This window comes from Canis aureus, chromosome 6 (assembly GCF_053574225.1).
Source record: "Canis aureus isolate CA01 chromosome 6, VMU_Caureus_v.1.0, whole genome shotgun sequence".
Classification (NCBI taxonomy): domain Eukaryota; kingdom Metazoa; phylum Chordata; class Mammalia; order Carnivora; family Canidae; genus Canis; species Canis aureus.
The window spans coordinates 61297027-61317113 of record NC_135616.1 but is presented as its reverse complement, the minus strand read 5'-3'; positions in this window follow the sequence as shown (position 1 = coordinate 61317113).

The window sequence follows — 20087 nt, the reverse complement described above, 5'->3', positions numbered from 1 at the left end:
CACAGCAGTAGAGCTTGTATTTCAGGATCATGTTCTGAGCTATTGGTGGAGTGAAGGATCTGAACGATGCTTCACAACAACGTCTGGAAATATGATTACTTTAATTTGGTCTTCAGTGAAGTTTTCTTGAACTTCTATTATATGTCAAACAATATGCTAGTATTAGGGGTTCATAGATGAAGGAGACTGGTTTTTGCCCTCAAGAAACTCACTGTCCTGATAGATGAGGCAAGAGGTTGTGATACATTAAAAAGAAAATCATTGGGGATGCCTGGGTGGTTTCGGCTCAGGGCATGTTCCCAGGGTCCTGGGATCAAGTTCCACACTGGGGTCCCCACGGGGAGCCTCCTTCTCCCTCTCCCTATGTCTCTGCCTCTCTCTGTGTGTCTCTCATGAATAAATAAATGAAATCTTTTAAAAATAAATAAAAAGAAAAATCACTGAGGTGAGGAGATTTGGGATTTGGTGAAATTGAGCCATACTGAAGAGTCACCACAACAAACAAAATTGTGTGGTGTCAGTAATAATTAGGATACAATTTTATTTGAAATTCTTTACTTTTTATCTCCTGAGGAGAAATCAAGAAACTGTGATGGGACACAAACACAAGGATTGAAAAAGAGAGAGATAAATGACAACTAGTTTAAAACACTTCAAGTGTAGCAAGGGAAAAATACATGTGAATATTCAGTGATACAAAAATTAACATCAACACTAAAAATTGCGATGTGGTACAGCTTGAATAAACTAATAATGAACATGATTATAGGGAGATCTCATCTGAAGGTGATTGGAGAAGACTTTGAGAGTAGTTTTTGCCTCCCCCCCCCCCCCCCCCCCCCCCCCCCCGCCACGGTGGATCAACGGTTTAGCGCCACCTTCAGCCCAGGGCATGATCCTGGAGACTCTGTAGAGTCCCGCGTTGGGCTCCCTGCATGGAGCCTGCTTCTCCCTCTGCCTGTGTCTCTGCCTCTCTGTCTCTCATGAATAAATAAATAAATAACCTTAAAAGAGAGAGAGAGTAGTTTTCAACCAGAACTTAGGTAATGACTTGTCCCAAAGCACAAGGACAAACATTAGTAAGTTTGGTTGAAGGATAACAATGAAATGTTGTTGGCCAAAGTAGAGGGTTCAAATTGCTAATTAATAAAATATGAGTTAAGGATTGAGCTGAGGAAGATAATGGGTGACCCTGAATTATAGACTCATGTGGACACATGTGAACTTAGGTAGATCTATAATATCTCAAGAGTTTAGAACTAGCAATTTGCTGAAAACAAAGGAATCCAGTGGGTCTGAGAGTCTGGGGAGCAGGAATTTATGGTCACCTGGCAGAGCAGAGATATCCATTCATTCATTTACTCATTCATTAATCTAATATTTATTGACAACTTACTGTGTTCCAAGAAGTGTTCTAAGCATTTGGAGGAGCTCTGAAGCTTTATGAAACTTACATCCTTATGGAAGAAGTCAGAAACAAACAGGTAAACAAACAAATGAAGAAATTGCCAGATAATAATCACAATTATTATTGCAAATTATTGGAAATTAAAAGGAATCATATGAAGAGAGACTCATTTTTCTCTTAAATTTGGGCATAGGGAAGGAATGGGAGTAGAGGAGGGCTCTTTGAAAATGTGACATTTAAACAATGACCTGGAGTCAAGAAGGAGATACACATTTACACAGGGATGTGTGGCTGCGATGAGCATAGTCTGATGGAGCAATTCCCAGCAGACAGACTAAATTCAAAACCCTGGGAGGCCAATGTGGTCAAGAAAGAGTAGTCAAGGAACAAATGGCTTAAGTAAGCAAGCTGGGTAAGGGAGGATGAGGATCCTGTGAGGAAGGATCTCAGGAACTTAAACCACAATTCTGAGGTATAGAGAAGCCAAGAGCTAGTTCAAAGAGGAGAAGTCCAAGGGCTGGGTGTGGGGATGTGTGTGAGATTCAGTCATGGATAAACTGAGCAATGTTAGAATTCGGTACAGTTGGGGGCATCTAGGTGGCTCAGTCAGTTAAGCATCTGAGTCTTGATTTTGTCTCGGGTCATGATCTCAGGGTCCTGGGATCGAGCCCCATGTCAGGCTCTGCGCTCAGCATGGTAGTCTGCTTATCCTTCTCCCTTTGCTCCTCCCCTCACTCACATTCTTTCTCTCTCTCTCAAAGAAATAAATAAAATCTAAAAAAAAAAAAAAAAAAAAAAGAATATAGTACAGTTTGCTGTAATAAGGAACCAGAAATTAGCTTGGGTCTGAGGCAGTGTTTTCTCATGAAAGACTTTGTAATAATAATAATAATAATAATAATAATAATAACCACAATAATTGTTCCAGTGCTCTACCACCTACTTGTGACAACCTTCTGTTTCCTCTTTGCCTTTATAACTTTTACTCATTTTTGCCTCTTGGTTGAAATCAGGTGTCTCATCCTCCTTGATCCAATTCCCCAGTCTTGGTAGAGTTTAGAAGTTCTTACTCAGGGATCCCTGAATACACTATTACTATTTCCATATAGGCACATTACTTTATGTTTGCATTTCTGCTACTATGTGAGGGTTTTCAGGGCGAGGGACTAAATCTTATTCTTCACATCTCAAGTTATTAACATAGTGCCTCGCACCAGGATGTATTCAATATATATTTTTTATTGAATAAATTAATTAAAAAATGAGTAAACAATAGCTTATTAAAATCCTTTTAGAAATTAAGGCAAAATATAAAATAAGAGTAAAGTATATGAGTATGTCTCATACACACTGGATTCTTTACTTAAACCATGTCTGTTAGTTCTCACAGCAAGAAGTCAGTGTGGTGGAGAGTGAAATCATCCATCCTTTAGAGTCAAAGAAACTGCAGTTCAGAATCCATAAAGCCCAGCAACAAAGTGGAATATCTAGTGATGGGCAAGGCTGGGAAACGACACTGGGCTCTTTCTAGTTTGCCTAGGATCACAGCATGGATGGTGTTGAACTCACAGATATGTGCACAAGAAGGAAAGTTTCCTGCCAGAGGGCACATAGTTCCTGATTGCCGTGAACTTTTTTGACTATTAGGCAATAGAGAACAATTTAAGTTTCTGAGTGAGTGATAGGATAAAATGTATTATGCTATCTATGATGGACATGATCTTTGAGATAATTATTCTCACTACTCTGGGTACTCTGTATAGGCTGAATTACAGAGAGACCAGTTAGGGGTTAATTATAGTCCCCAGCTGTGGAGTTGTGAAGAATGACAATTGTGTGTGTCCCTAGAACTAGAAAAGAAAGAAAAAACAAATTAGGAGATGTTGGATAGGAAAAAAATAACAGGACTTAAAAATCTCATTAGATGTGAGATAACAAGGAGAGAGTTCATTTAAGTATGGGGTTTCAAGTCCACAGATCTTAAGAGCATCCAGGAGTTTTGGATGGCACTTCATTTAAGGGATGTGCTGGATGCTGCTTGAATGAAATTCATTACATTTTTAAAATATCCAATGTTCCACTAAAAAATCATGGAGTGGGTGGATGCAAATCAGTGTGCAATTCATGTCTCATTGTTCCTCATCTAAAAACTAGTAAGAGATTTCTTAGATGACTTTAAGGGTCAATGTCCTCTCTAAATTTATAAAATTCTTGAATTGGAACAGTTTCTTTCTTTTATGTGCCCTTCCTTTTCCTTCCCTCTTCTTATTTCAAAATGATGGACCTGAAAGTGGTCATTATCTGGATGAACAAATATGTTTAAAACAAGCATATAATTAGAAATCTTTCCCAGGTTTTGTACACACGAAGTATATTTTTTGGTTTGCCAGTGCTGGAAATGTTTGTGATGGCTTCTTGGCTTTTAGTAAGGATTACTCAGCACAACCACCTGCTTTTTTCTTTCTTTTCTTTTTTAATTGCTTGGGATGAAGCTGACTGTTTTCTCTCATGGTGTTTTCCATTTGATAAAACTCTTCTGTTTACCTTACTTTCAAACATTCCTCTGTAGCACACCCTTGGAGATGGCTAAGAAATCCTGCTGTCATCAGTCATCTACTTTAAGTATGTTGCAGAGTCTTAAACATTTCTAGAATTTCAATATGGGCAGTAGCAGCAAACAGTTTGTGTCAATCATGCCTCAGGATTCACTGTACCTTACCAAAAAAAAAGTTCAACCAGAATTTGAGAAGCATGATTTGGTAGCACAAAGGAGAAACATAGGAAAAACACATTATTATTATATATTAAATTCAGAGCAGTGGGGCCTTGGAAATTGGAATGTTGATTTGCAACATCATCTTCTGAAATAATTAAGATGTGTTGCTGAAACTAATAGCCAGAATAAAAAAAGTAACAAGAGAAAAGGGCTCAGAAGACAAAGCAGAAGGAATTCATTAATTTGAATATATTTATCGAATACCAATTATTAAGATATGGAGGCATCATGTTAGACATTGGTCATACAGCAGAACACAAAAGAGACAGTCCCTGCCCTTCCAGAGCTTACAGCACATAGAGTGTGAAGCTATAGGGAATGTAGGTATTGCATAAACTATTAGAAATTTTAAAATAGAGAACTTCAAGTGAAATGGAAGGAAAAGGAACTTGACTTTGGGCATAGAAAGAGGGGATATTGTTGGCCTGGTAAGATCTTTTTAGGAAAAGGAAATCTTTAAGATTAAAATTAAAAGTTAGGTAAGTGTTAACAAGGCAGAAATGTTGGGAAAGGAATGGGATGGGATAAGTATGAAGGCTAATTAGACCCTCAGGAGCTGAGATATTCTTGGAATTGAAAGAAGTCCATTTCTTCTTTCAGAACAGATAGGATTTGGTCAAGATACTTTGAGACCATATCAAAAAGAATAGGTAGCAAACCAAAGGAAGTGGGGAGCCATTGAAGAGAGGTGACAAAAGATTTGTGTATTGAAATGATCATGTTAACAGCTGTTGGAAGTACAAGTAAGTAATACTTATGAGTCTAAGTGTGGCTCACAGAAAAAAATGTCTATTTGCTCTAAATCTAGGCAGTAAGGAAATGCTATTTGTCATATTGCATTTACTGAAGGAAGAGCAAGAAGTTTAGGATAATGGTTTATCACATTATTAAGCAGCCTAGTTAAGTTTTCCTTTTTGATGGCAACCCTTGCTATAAGATTACAAACATTTGTACTGCTGGAACAGTGTCAAGAGCCAGGTTCCCTAGCCTTTCTTAAAAAGCTTTCTAAATATCACAGATCAGGAAATCACTCCACTCTTTCCTTAATACAAAAATCAAAACAAAACCCAAACAAACTCCAAAACCTAAATATAAATTTGAAATGCCGTTTTAACATCATGATTTAAAAAGAATATAATTTCACAATAAATGGTAAGCCTTCTAATTCCTCTGTAAGGATAGTTAAAATTTTTGTGCATATGATTCTTTATTTTTCTAGTTTGTCCACAAAGCTATAACATTTTGTCACATCCACAATGTCCCAGAGCCTGAATTTTGTAAACCTTAATTCTACCTATCACAGAGACAGGATAAAAACTGGTGTCACCTTTACCCTTGAACCAATTATATCCAAGGTCACTTAAGAGTTGAAATACACTTTAATTCCACAGCTGTGCCTTTTAGGATAGACCAGAAGGAGGCTTAACCTCTCTTACTGACAAAGCATGATTAGTTGCTTATTCATTGAAGGGGGGCAAAAGTTTCTCAGAATATTCCTTTTGCTTGATGGGTACTAGCTTTGTAAATATACCCCTGGAAGAGACAACACAATTGTGATGAGTCATCATGGTTTCATATAAGGATGCTGAAATGTAACCTCAGAATAGGAATAGAAACTGAAAACTTATTTTAAGACTTCTCTGATTTGTAACATTTTTTTTAAAGGAACATACACAGGAAATAAATTTGCTGCATATATATTAATTTAAATTGAATATATTTAGAAAATAAAGACCCAGTGAACAACCCTAAAAATCTTTCAAATCATGGACATTATGTTTTTAGTTTTACAATTAAGAGGGTAAAGTAATAAGCAATGAAAAACGCTGATGGGTAATGAGTTCTTTTTTATTTTATTCTTAATAATAATAGGTCTTCTGGTGGAAGAGAGCTTTGGTAAGAGGAAAATGTAATTTCCACTCTGGATAAAGTAGGCATAAGGAAGTTTGTGAGTGAGTTGAGTTAAAAATAGACCTGCCCTATGACCCAGCAATTGCACTGCTGGGGATTTACCCCAAAGATACAGATGCAGTGAAACGCGGGGACACCTGGACCCCGATGTTTATAGCAGCAATGTCCACCATAGTCAAACTGTGGAAGGAGCCTCGGTGTCCATCGAAAGATGAATGGATAAAGAAGATGTGGTTTATGTATACAATGGAATATTACTCAGCTATTAGAAATGACAAATACCCACCATTTGCTCCAACGTGGATGGAACTGGAGGGTATTACGCTGAGTGAAATAAGTCAATCAGAGAAGGATAAACATTATATGGTCTCATTCATTTGGGGAACATAAAAAATAGTGAAAGGGAATAAAGGGGAAAGAAGAAAAAATGAGTGGGAAAAATCAGAAAGGGAGACAGAACATGAGAGACTCCTAACTCTGGGAAACGAACTAGGGGTGGTGGAAGGGGAGCAGGGCGGGGGGTGGGGGTGACTGGGTGACGGGCACTGAGGTGGACACTTGATGGGATGAGAACTGGGTGTTATTCTATATGTTAGCAAATTGAACACCAATAAAATATAAATTTATATTTTTAAAAAAGTAGGCATAAGGAAGTTGTGAGTGAGTTTGTGAGTTTGTGAGTGCCTGGGTGGCTTAGTTGGTTAAGCAACTGCCTTTCTGCTCAGGTCATGAACTCAGGGTCCTGGGATTGAGTCCCACATGGGGTTCCCTGCTTGGCAGGTAGTCTGCTTTTCCCTCAATCCCTCCCCCTTGCTTGTGATCTCTCTCTCTTTCTCTGTCTCTCAAATAAATAAATAAGATCTTAGAGAAAAAAAAAAGTTTGTGAGTTTAGTCTTAACCTGCAGAGGAGTGACACTGCACACCTACTAGCATATCAAGAAGATTTTTTCCAAAATACACAAATGGAAATACATCAAATTAAAAGCTGCAGGCGGGGGTGGGGGGTCCCTGGGTGGCTCAGCAGTTTAGCGCCTGCCTTTGGCCCAGGGCGTGATCTTGGAGTCCCGGGATCAAGTCCCACGTCAGTCTCCCGCATGGATCCTGCTTCTCCCTCCTCCTGTGTCTCTGCCTCTCTCTCTCTCTCTATGTCTATCATAAATAAATAAATATTAAAAAAAAAAGCTGCACAACAAAAGAAATGAGTAGCAAAATGAAAAGACAACTTATGGTTTATTTGCAAATCACATATCTGATAAGGGCTTAATATATAAAGAATTCATATAACTTGATAGCAAAAAATTCTAGTTAAAAAATGGACCAAGGACCTGAATAAACCAAGAAGGCATGCAAATGGCCAACAGGTCAATGAAAAAGTGCTCAGCATCACTAATCATTAGAGAAATGCCAGTCAAAATCGCAATGAGCTATCACCTCACATCTGTTAGAATGGCTATCAACAAAAAGACAAGCAATAACAAATGTTGGTGAGAATGTGGAGAAAAGAGAACCCTTGTGCACTGTTCATGGGATTTTAAATCGGTCCAGCCACTATGGAAAACAGTAAGGAAGTTCCTGAAAAAAATAAAAAATAGAATGACCCTATGATCCAGTAAATTCTGAGTCTGAGTATTTATCTGAAGGAAACAGAAATACTATGTCAAAGAGATATCTGTACTTCCATGTTTGTAGCAACATTATCCTCACTAGTCAAGATAGAGAACCTAGGTTGTCTATCAACAGATGAATGGATAAACAAGTTGTGAATTTTATGTATATAATGGAATATGCTTCAGTTATAAAAAATGAAACCCTGCCATTTGTGACAACATGGATGGAACTTGAGAGAATTATGCTAAGTGAAATAAGTCAGAGAAACACAAATACTGTGTATTCTCACTTATATGTGAAATCAAAAAATCCCCCGGAACCCAATTCATAGGAAAAGAGATCAGATTTATGGTTACTGGAGGCAAGGGGTGGAGGGAATTGGATGAAAGAAGTCAAAAGGTGTAAAATTCCAGCTATAAGAGAAATAAGTGCTGGGGATGTAAGTACAACATGATGACTAGAGTTAACACTGCTGTATGCTGTATGTGCAAGTTGCTAAGAGAGTAAGTCCTAAAAGTTCTCATCCAAAGGAAAAAACAGCATAATCTTGTCTTGCTTGTTTGATATCTGTCTGAGATTATGGATGTTAACTAAATTTATTGTGATAATGTCACATTTTAGAGAAGTCAAGTCATGACTGCTATACAAACAAGCTTATACACTGCTGTACGTGAATTATAGCCCCATTAAACTGGAAAACAAACGAAAACAAATGAACAAAACAAAACAAAAGATGTTTCTCCAGAAACTTGAATGCCTTGCTTTCTTTCTCATTCCTTACATATTTGAGAGCAGAATAAATGCTATTATCATTGGGTGGTTTTGCTTATGCAAAATGGTAATGTCGGCTAAACTTGTTTTAAATTATGTATGAAAAAAAAAAAAACCTTGAAAAAAAGCCATGGTCCTTAAAATCAGGAAGACTTGAGTTTGCTCTCTGCTCTAACACTTAGTAATTTATCTTGGGCAATTTAATCATATGTCTTAGTTTCCCATTTATAAAATGTAGATAATGCCCTTCGATAGTGTAGCTGAAAAAAAATTTTTTAATAATAAATTTATTTTTTATTGGTGTTCAATTTGCCAACATACAGAATAACACCCAGTGAGTGTAGTTGAAAATTAAATGAAACAGTATAACTGTTTTTCTGGATCCTTGCTAAATGGTCACTGTTCTCCTATGTTCATTCTTCTGTGCCAGTATCTAGTCTTCTCTGTGTACTTACGTCCCTTTGGATGAGGATACTTTCCATCCATCTGCCTGGTCCAGACTGTTTTCCCCAAGGAAACATACAAATGTTAACTTTCCCATTACTTCTCATATCAAAATGTGCCTCTTCAATTAATTGTAAATTTGAGCCAAGATTTATTTACAAAAATGTTTATCAAAGTTTTGTTTATAATAGTAAAGAAATTGGAAACAGCATATCTTGAAATAAGTTATCCTTTAATAATAAATTATAGTGTCCCAATACATTGTAATATTACACAATTATTAAAATATCTTATTGATATGGAAAAATATTTCCAGCATACTTCAGCAGGTAAAAATAAAGATTATGAAGTAGTTATATTACAAAGGAATTAAAAAATATGTATAGAGTACATATACATGTACAAATAAAAAATAGTGATATACAACAAAAATGCTAGCCAGTGTTATTTCTAGGTAGTGATTTTTATTCTCTTTCTTCTATAGAATTAGGTACGGTGGCTACAAATTTTGTAACACAGGATCTAAGTCATTTCTTTTATTTTCCTAAGTCAAATTTGAACTGTTCCTAGCCTCTATCTGGCTAGAACATTTAATTTCAAGCATTATTGAAACTTCTTTGCACTTAAAATTGTCCAAGTTTATGCAAGTGTTCTGTGGATCTTGTAAAATTCAAGACATTCATTTATTTTAAAGATTTTATTTATTTATTCATGAGAAGCGGGGGGGGGGGGGGAGAGGCAGGCAGAGACACAGGCAGAGGGAGAAGCAGGCTTCTCACAGAGAGGCTGATGTGGGACCTGATCCTCGGACCCCGGGATCATGCCCTGAGCTGAAGGCAGAGGCTCAACTGCTGAGCCACCCAGGCATCCTAAGTTCCAGACATTTAAATAGAATCCCCTGATTTTGATATATTCTGATTACTAGTGATAAGCTCATGCCCAAGCTGCATCATGTTTTGAAATTTAAGAGCTGTTTTCCTGGGGATCCCTGGATGGCTCAGTGGTTTGGCGCCTGCCTTTGGCCCAGGGCGCTATCCTGGAGTTCCGGGATCGAGTCCTACATAGGGCTCCCGGCATGGAGCCTGCTTCTCCCTCCTCCTGTGTCTCTGCCTCCCTCTCTCTCTCTCTATGTCTATCATAAATAAATAAATCTTAAAAAAAAAAAAAAGAAAAAAAAGCTGTTTTCCTCTGCACCAAACCTGAGTTCTGGGAACTCCTACCAATCTTGTAATCCCAATCCTTTACTTTCTTCTTCAACTTGTTTTTCAATTTTTCATATAGCAAGGCTGTTTCCTACTAAGAATAAACTGGTTTTCTTTTTCCATGTATTAATTCTTGAAGTAAAAGGAAATTAGAAGATTTTTTTTTAATTTGGACTTTATTTTTTTTAAGATTTTATTTATTCGAGAGAGAGAGAGAGAGAGGCAGAGACACAGGCAGAGGGAGGAGCAGGCTCCATGCCGGGAGCCCGATGTGGGATTTGATCCTGGGACTCCAGGATCATGCCCTGAGCCCAAGGCAGACACTTAACCACTGAGCCACCCAGGCATCCCAGAAGATTAAATTTTAATAAGTATTCTTAAGTACTTAATATGTATCTCCCTGTATTACTTATGTATTACTATGTAGTACTATGTATCACATACTATGTATAAGGCACAGAAGTCCCTAATTTTAAATGGAGTCCCTGAATCATCAATCTTTTTTATGCATTTAGTAATTTTTAAAAAAAATTGAAGTACAGCTGTCACACAATGTTGCATTAGTTTTAGGTATACAACATAGTGATATGAAATTCTATGTGTTATGCTGTGCTCACCACAAGGGAAGCTACCATCTGTCACCATACAACGCTATTACAACACCCACTGACAACATTCCCAATTGTGAATTTTGGGATGGAGCCCGGTGTGGGGCTCTGTGCTCAGCACAGAGTCGGTTTACCCCCTCCCTCAGCTCCTCCCCCTGCTCTCTCTCAAATAAATAAAATCTTAAAAAAAGAAAAAAAAAATAGGATTTGGGCTTTGCAAGCATACCTGGGAGGGGAGATGGAAGTAAGGAAGGAGTTGAGGTTAGCAATCTTTTCCATACTTTGTACTGGCTACAACTTAAAATATTCTTTGTGAATGGAAGACAAAGTCATGATTTGGAGCGGAGAAGAGAAAAATACCTACAGCAGGAGAACAAAACACACCAGAATGACATGTACATTATTAGAATGTTTAACAATGTGTTTGTTACTTACCTCATATAAATTAAAAAAAAAACAAACACAATAATTTAGCAGGAAAGAAAACAAAGCATGTGTATATTAAAACTCCAAACTTTCTCATTTTCTATTTACTTGGGAACTTTTTCTTTGACTTCTCAGGCTCAATTAATTTATCTGTGAATAAGCAAAGGGAAATGACTATAAAAAGATGTACATATTTTGAGGTTAAAGGTTTGGTTTAAACTCTTTTTTTTTTTTTTTTTTTTAAGATTTGAGAGACACAAAGAGAGAGGCAGAGACATAGGCAGAGGGAGAAGCAGGCTCCCTGCAGAGAGCCTGATGAGGGACTCAATCCCAGGACCTTGGGATCATGACCTGAGCGGAAGACAGATGCCCAACCACTGAGCCACCCAGGTGCCCCTAAACTCTGACTTTGCTGTTCAATTGTGGGTAAATAACCTACTCTCCAAGAGTCTTTGATGTTCTATTCTTTCAGTGGAATGATAACAAGAAAGTTGGGGGCAAGGCTGTCAGGACCCCAGTTCATCCCAGAGGTCACTTGCAGCTCCCATATGCTGGGAAGACTTTCTTCCTTAAGCACTCATGTCTGCCTCTCTAGGGATTTAGAAACAGAGGACATGTTTTGTAATCCCAATCTCTTGGTTTCCCAAGTTGTTTTTCCCAACTTTCAGATGGCAAAACCGATTCCAACTAAGAATAAACTGATTTGTTCAGATGTAAGTTCAAGAGGTAAGCAGTAGTTTGAAGATTAACTCTTAAATTTCAATTCAACATTATCAAATACATACTATGTATAAAACATTGAGTCTCTAACTTTGAATTGAGTCTCTGAATCATCAATCTTATATAAATTATTTTGCCCTACCATGTGTCATGGGCTGGTTTATTCATGCAGTTGACTTTTGTCAATTTTTTTCAACCTTCCACTTCCATCCTTTCCATCTTGACAGGCCTCCTCTTGTTCAGGGAGTACACCGCATCTTCTTGGCACAGTAATCACTTTGGCTTCCCCTTCCCCACATCAACGCCTTTATTCTTCAGTCTATCCTGCTATCTTCCAGAATATTAAACAGTGTCATTCCCCGACTAAGATCCAAAAAACCAACACCCATCTGTGACAAAGAACCAACTACCAAAATTAAAATAAAATGGCACAACTAACCACTGCCATCTCTGATACCTGGGAAGTTTCTTATTCGCTGCAGGAAAATGTCTAAATTTCCTTATTATTAAGGAACTGTGAAAGCGAGACCCCCAATGTACATTTCTAAGTTTACCTTCTACTGCTCTCCCCACAAACTCTCCTCATCTAGAATTGCCTTTGTACTTCCTCCCAACCATGAATGCTGGCCTTTGCCTTTTCTACTCAAATTTATGATGATCCATCAAATTCTAATCCAAGTTTCATGGCCCAATTTGGATTTTCAGATTTAATTTTGTACTCCCTTGTTGCTATTTCCTCCCTCCAGGACTTCTTGTTCAAGACATTTGTAATGGCTTTCAGTCATACATATCTTTTATATTTCATGCGTCAATACAGGTTTCTGAACTTGTACATTTCTCTTACACTCAGTTTCATGGCTGACTGGCTTATTTTCACCCTTCAAGTCTCAGTTGACATGTATCCTCAGAGAGGCCTTCCCTGGACATGTTGAATTATTTTTTTAAGTCATTATCTTATTTATTCTGTTCCTTGCCTCTCCTGTCCAAGGAGGATATAGTCTCCATGAAAATATGAACCTTGTCTATCCCTTTTGTTCTCTCTAGCTGCTAACAACATGCTAGGCACATGATGAGTAGGCAAGACTGCAGGAGAATGGCTACATTAAGTCCTTGGTAAAGCTAGATTATGTTTTAAGGTCTTCCCAGGAGCCAATCTTATCACAAAAGCAACAGATAGACTTCTTACTTTCAAAGGATGAAGGCACTTGATTTATCAGTTAGTAACCTGTGCTTTCTGAGTTTGACTTTTGCCTCCCCAAGTAAATTATGGATTTTTAAAAGGATCTCCCAGTATAGGTATTTACAAATCATTATAAATGAGTGATCAAATGAATGAATCATATTATTGGGTGAATGAATGCTATTTATTAAATATATATTACACCCAAAGAGAATGCTGTGTAATATTTGGTAGAACATTTCAAAATGAAACGACTTAAACTATGAATTTATAACAAATATCAGAATGGGTGTTAAGGAAAATAGAAATATCTATAGAACCAAATGAAAGGGAAATTGGTTTTTCTAGAACTACTATTTTTTTAAAGTTTTTATTTATTTATTCATGAGAGACAGAGAGAGAGAGAGAGAGAGAGAGAGAGAGGCAGAGACACAGGCAGAGAGAGAAGCAGGTTCCATACAGGAGCCCAATGCGGGACTCGATCCAGGACTCCAGGATCATGCCCTGGGCCGAAGGCAGACACTTAACCACTGAGCAACCCAGGTGTCCCTAGAACTACTATTTACAGTAAAATAGTCACACCCTTTTCTTCTTATTTTAGTGATATATGAAAATATTATTTGATATTATGGTGCTTTCTTTAACTGTAGCAAATGATAAACAAGAATGGACATACAATTAGTTAGGGTACTAATATTTTTTTATTCAGATTTTGGACCAGTCTATTTTCAGGACAGTTAAAATACCTCAATAGGATATTAATTAAGAAATACTTAATTTTTGTGTGTCAGCACTATTTTCCTCAATGGTCCTATCTATATAAGTAAAACAGATTATTTTGCTAACTTGGAATGAGTTTGATTATTATGAGTGTTTTGGTTTTTTTTCATAGCAGTTTTTGGATTTTTGCCTTAGTTGTTGTGAGTTATCTTAAATTTCATTCTACCTAAAAAACAGATTTGAGACAGACTGAGATTAGAGGCTAGATTAAATGTAATGAAACTAAATTCTAGTATGTGATTCTCCTTGTTAGCTGGGTGAAGGTTAAGAGTTACTTGCTTTTCTTTGCTGTGCTTTCAGTCAGACAACAATGACCTATATATATTGGGAATGAAGAAAGACAGATTTTCCAAAGAGAAATTGTTGGGCCTGACAACATATTTGGACAATCAGATAACAAAAGTGCTTTTGAAGATGTTTAGTCACTGGTTTTACAGACATAAATACAGGAAAGCTATTACTCTTATAAAAACAGTACTCACATCTATCAGAGCTCAGTCACTTGATGAACTCTGGACATTCACTTAGCAGTAATTCTTCCCACTCAAACGAAAATATCAGAGAGGGTGACAAAACATGAGAGACTCCTCACTCTGGGAAACAAACAAGAGGTAGTGGAAGGGGAGGTGGGCGGGAGGTTGGGGTGACTGGGTGATGGGCACTGAGGGGGGCACTTGACGGGATGAGCACTAGGTGTTATGCTAAATGTTGGCAAATTGAACTCCAATAAAAAAAATAAAAAATAAATTCTTCCCATTCAGAATTACCTTCAAAGAAAAGGACAGATTCTCTCATAGTCATCAGCACAGCTAAATTCCAGGAGTACAAATATTTAAAAAATTCTATCAAGTGCCGGCAAGTCAGTTTCTGAGCTGTGTAATTGGGCTGGTGCCCATTCTGACAAAATTCCTAAAACTAGACATGCACTTGCTTTACCAAATTTAGAGGGATCTTGGAGAGTAGAAAACAACTAGCTAAATTATTTCCATGAGTAGGTAAAATGCATGAGGACAATTCAGCTCCCTCAAAAGTTCCTGAACATGGTTTGTCTATAGTCAAGATTTTTTACTGTGTATTAAGTCATATTAATTGCTGACTGTAGGGATCCCTGGGTGGCTCAGTGGTTTGGCGCCCGCCTTCGACCTGGGGCCTGATCCTGGAGACCCGGGATTGAGTCCCATGTCGGGCTCCCTGCATGGAGCCTGCTTCTCCCTCTGCCTGTGTCTCTGCCTCTTTCTCTCTTTGTGTCACTCATGAATAAATAAATGGGGTCTTTAAAAAAATAAAAAAATAATTGCTGACTGTATGACCCGTTCCACTTGTACAATATAAATGTGCAATTTGTGATAGAATCTGAAGGGATCCTGATTTGATTTTCACCTCTACTTTATCTACAAAAGAAGAAATGTTTTTAAGGTACAGTAATATAAGTTGAGGGGCAGTGTAGAAAACTTCATGGTATAAGTCTGATAGTAAAATGATCTGACTTGTAGGAAAGTTTTTCTGGTAGTGAAGTCTAGGATGAGTTTATGAGGGGAAAGGAGATGAAAGAGTGAATCCCATATGATAGTATATGTAACAGTAATGAAAGGGTGTAAATTAATATTTTCAATGCAAAATGAAAAGGTAAATGTAGATATAAAAATTTTGAATCTAGAAACCCAAAGATGAACGAAGGACTTGGGGTAGGAAGGATAGGCAAGAAAGTAAGCATTGCTGATGAGGAGGAGAATGATGGAAGTTTCTAACCTGAAACTAGAAATTAGGAGCCTAATTTCATGATTGTAGTGATTAATTATACCACAAATGTAGTAAGATACAAATAACCTGGCTCCTTACAGACTCTATCTAAAGAATAACCGTGATATTGCCAGTGCTTTATTTGCTATAATCCTCTTACTGTATTTAAAAAGAAATTAACAAGGAAAACATTTTTAAAATGTAGTGATAATCTGCCTAATATGTTCAATTAGAAAGCAATAATTAAGAGAAAATTATTGTTTCCACTTATCAAGTTAAAGTATTGATGTAAATGTATGGGTATAGTAAATGTATACGGAGAGTACAGGTGATTACTAGTAGATATTTAACGATTAAAATATAGTTCTTATTGTTCATAAATACTCTTCCTAGATCTGTGCTTTCATCATGACATTTAATTTTTAAGTGCATTATAAATATATCTTTTAAAAATATTTAATTTATGTATTTAAAAAGAGAGAGTGCGTGATCAGGGGAAGGGGCAGAGGGAAAGGAGCAGAGGGAGAAAGAATCTCAAGCAGACTCTCAGCTGAGACCGAACCTCATGTCCAGATCAATCTCAGGACTCCAGGATCATGACCTGAGCCTAAATCAAGAGTCTAACATTAACCGGCTTAGCCACCCAGAAGCCCCACATTATAAATATATCTTAATTAGAGTTCACTCCACCCTAAATCTCTGATTAGCTTTATATCACCAAGAATTTTACCAGTGTAGGGGAGGGGAGTAGAAAAACTAAACTTTCTCTTCTTCTCCTTCTTCTCCTCCTTCCTCCTCCTCTTCTTCTTCTTCTTCTTCTTCTTCTTCTTCTTCTTCTTCTTCTTCTTCTTCTTCTTCTTCTCCTCCTCCTCCTCCTCCTCCTCCTCCTCCTCCTCCTCCTTCTTCTTCTTCTTCTTCTTAAGATTGTTTACTTAAGAGAGGGATAGTGAGGGAGAGCATGAGCAGGGGGTAGCAGCAGAGGAGATGGAGAGGCAGGCTCCCCACTGAGCAGAAAGCCAGATGGAATGCAAGGCTCTATCCCATGACCCTGGATCATGACCTTAGGCAAAGGCAGACACTTAACCCACTGAGCTACTCAGGTACCCCAAACATTCTCTTCTTTAATAATGATGAAAAGAGCAGTTGGTAAGTAGAATGTTACCAGGTTTAAGATATCTCTGAACCCACTATCATGGAAAACAAATTCAGCAAATATCCTTTGAGTTCCTGGTGTAATATACATTTGGGGAGCAGGTTGACTAGAATGAAGAAGGCTTGCTTCCTGTCATCATAAAGCATAACATATATTTCCTTTTACAACCAAATATAATACAAGTTGATTAGTGCTCAAATGAATTGTTTTATGCTGAAAAGGGGATTGGGTATAAAAATTTTCCAGACAAAGTGGTAATTGAGTTAAGCCTTCAGGATGAAGATTATTTCAGTGGCACTTAAGGGCGAGGTGTACAGGAAGAATTAGTTTCTGTGTTGAAAGAAAAGTGAGGGTCTATTAGTTGGAGGCCAAAAATTTCACAGGCAAGAATGACTTTGATTTTCTTTGATTAATATTTGGAAGAAAGGGATGACTGGGGGCCCCTGGGTGGCTCAGATGGTTAAGCATCCAACTCTTGATTTTGGCTCAGGTCATGATCTTAGGGTTGTGGGATGGAGCTCCACATGGGGCTCCACACTCAGTGCAAAGTCTCCTTGAGATTCTCTCTCTCTCCCTCCGCCCCTTCCTCGCTCATGTGCCCTCTAAATAAATAAAATCTTAAAAAAAAAGAGAAATGAATAACTCATATGAATGATATTCACACACAGATAAATAGTAAGAATACCAACTCATTATTTTACTATAAACATGGTCACAATATGGACCAGAATACTCAAGCATGGCAGTGCATAAAAGGGACATATTATTACAAGCAAATTTGTTACTGGTGGACATTTAGAATCTTCTCTGTGTCTATCTGCAATCTGAATTGGATTTTCCTATTCAACTCTGTTAGCGTTCTTTTTTTAACAGTAAAAAATTTTAATAAGAAATAGGTACACATAACTCTAGTATTCCCACTCCTCCCCTGTAGTGAAGTTCAGGAAGAAGGTGAAGAAGGTGGCCTGATGTTGGCAGGACCAGGTTTTTTATCTCTGAAGCCATCTCCGATCATAAAACTGACTGATCGGATCTAACTTGAAATTTGCAATGGACAATTTTGCCTTTATATTTTCCACGGTAATTATTACACTGGTATTTTAAGTTCATCATAATAGTGACATGCAATGTTAGGCACACAGAAATATGTCCAAGCATACAATTAGAATTTCTGGAGCAATACATGGACGTTGTGACTCCCTCTAAGTAGCCCAAAGCATATCCACCTGTATCAAATGTGGAGAAAAGGACTTCTGTACTGATGACTTGGTCTCAACTTTGACCAAAAGGCCAGTTTCACTGAATTTGTTTCTTGGTTGAAAAACACAAATCAGGCCAGAAGAAGACCTAGACTATGAGAAATATCTTTGAAATAAAGAAGGCAAGTTTGAAAATTTTTGAAGGCATACCTGTGTTTATCTATCATCTATTTATCTATCGATCTATTGATCTATGTATCTATCTATCATCTATCTATCTAAATATTTAAAGAAGGTATCCATTGGCATACTGGCTAATTGTTTTCATTGAATGTATAGATTTACTACAAATAGTATCTCATTCCTCATGCCCAAGTTTCCAGGAGGCAAATCACTTTCATGCAGTTAGAGCACAGGATAGGTGAAGCAGAAGTTGTGAAAAGAGAACGGAAAGCAACTTCATGTAAAAGAAGAAAAATCCATCAAAAACATCAAGTTCTTCTTTTCCATTTTTTGAGCCATGTATTTTGACAAGTATGTACTTCCTTGTTAATTAATTCAGCCACTTTTAGGACTGTTCTACTTGCTTGCTTATCCAATGCTAATTATTATTAGGGCTCATCATTCTCAGTCTAAAATGTTCAGGTGTTGATAAGTAACAAATGGTATGAAACTCATTGACTAGTAATAATGCAAAAGGAGGGATGGTGTTTAAGGAGGCAGCTACCATACCACTCAGTTTCAGATGGGTTTTACCAGTAGTCCTCCTAAAAGACCTTCACTGATCACCAGCCCAGGAAGAGGAGTCTTCAGATGTAATTGATAGCACAGCCTGAAGCAGGCTCTGAAAGCAGTGTCTCTCTTAACCTAAGGTGCAGGCAGAGGTCCTTGGAGCCAGTAGATATAATTTTGGAGAAAATGGGATAAAGATAGTAAATCTGAATGTGTACTATCCATTTAAAGGTCTATCTGAATAGTGAAATCGGGTAGGGACCCAAAATGGATGCGGACATGGAAGCCATGGAATAGGGCAATGAGAGGTGGTCTACATCAATTATAGATAATTGATATCTATATTAATATATAGCAGTATTGAAAGCTACAATTTTTTATTATCAAACTAGAACACTATGAAGCTCATGAAAAGGAAATCTTTGTCAGAGTCTTAGGATGAGCATACGTTGCAAAACATAATCTTTGACCATTTGTACCTAGGGAAGGGGAGAAAATAGTAGTATGCTCTCAGTTTTTCTCTTCCACACACACTGCCTCTCAAGAAATTTGGGGTCTCCAAAGATACAGATGCAATGAAATGTCAGGACGCTTGCACCCCGATGTTTAAAGCAGCAATGCCCACAATAGCCAAACTGTGGAAGGAGCCTCTGTGTCCATCGAAAGATGAATGGATAAAGAAGATGTGGTCTATGTATACAATGGAATATTACTCAGCCATTAGAAACGACAAATACCCACCATTTGCTTCGACGTGGATGGAACTGGAGGGTATTATGCTGAGTGAAGTAAGTCAATTGGAGAAGGACAAACATTATATGTTCTCATTCATTTGGGGAATATAAAAAATAGTGAAAGGGAATAAAGGGGAAAGGAGAAAAAATGAGTGGAAAATATCAGAAAGGGAGATAGAACATGAAAGACTCCTAAATCTGGGAAACGAACTAGAGGTGGTGGAAGGGGAGGTGGGTAGATGGTGGGGGTGACTGGGTCACGGGCACTGAGGTGGGCACTTGATGGGATGAGCACTGGGTGTTATTCTATATGTTAGCAAATTGAACACCAATAAAAAATAAATTTATAAAAATAAAAAAAAGAAATTTGGGGTCTTCTTGATAACTAAAAAGATCTTGATCTTATGAGACACTACAGGCCTTTTTTAGGAAGGAGATATTTATAATATGCCATGTTGAATTTATGGGAAAAAAATAAAAACAAAAAGGAGTTGATATTTGGGCTGCAGAAGGCAGATAATCCAGCAGACTTAATGATGGAGTCTGCAGAAAATATATTCTTTGACAATGCTAAAAGAGAACTAGGAGAGTGTGCCCCCTATTTGATTAGGGCCAAAACTAGAAGATGCTGTGTTTGAAAACAAGCTATACAAAATGAACCTCTCAATCTTTAAAGACAGGGATCCATTCTTGTG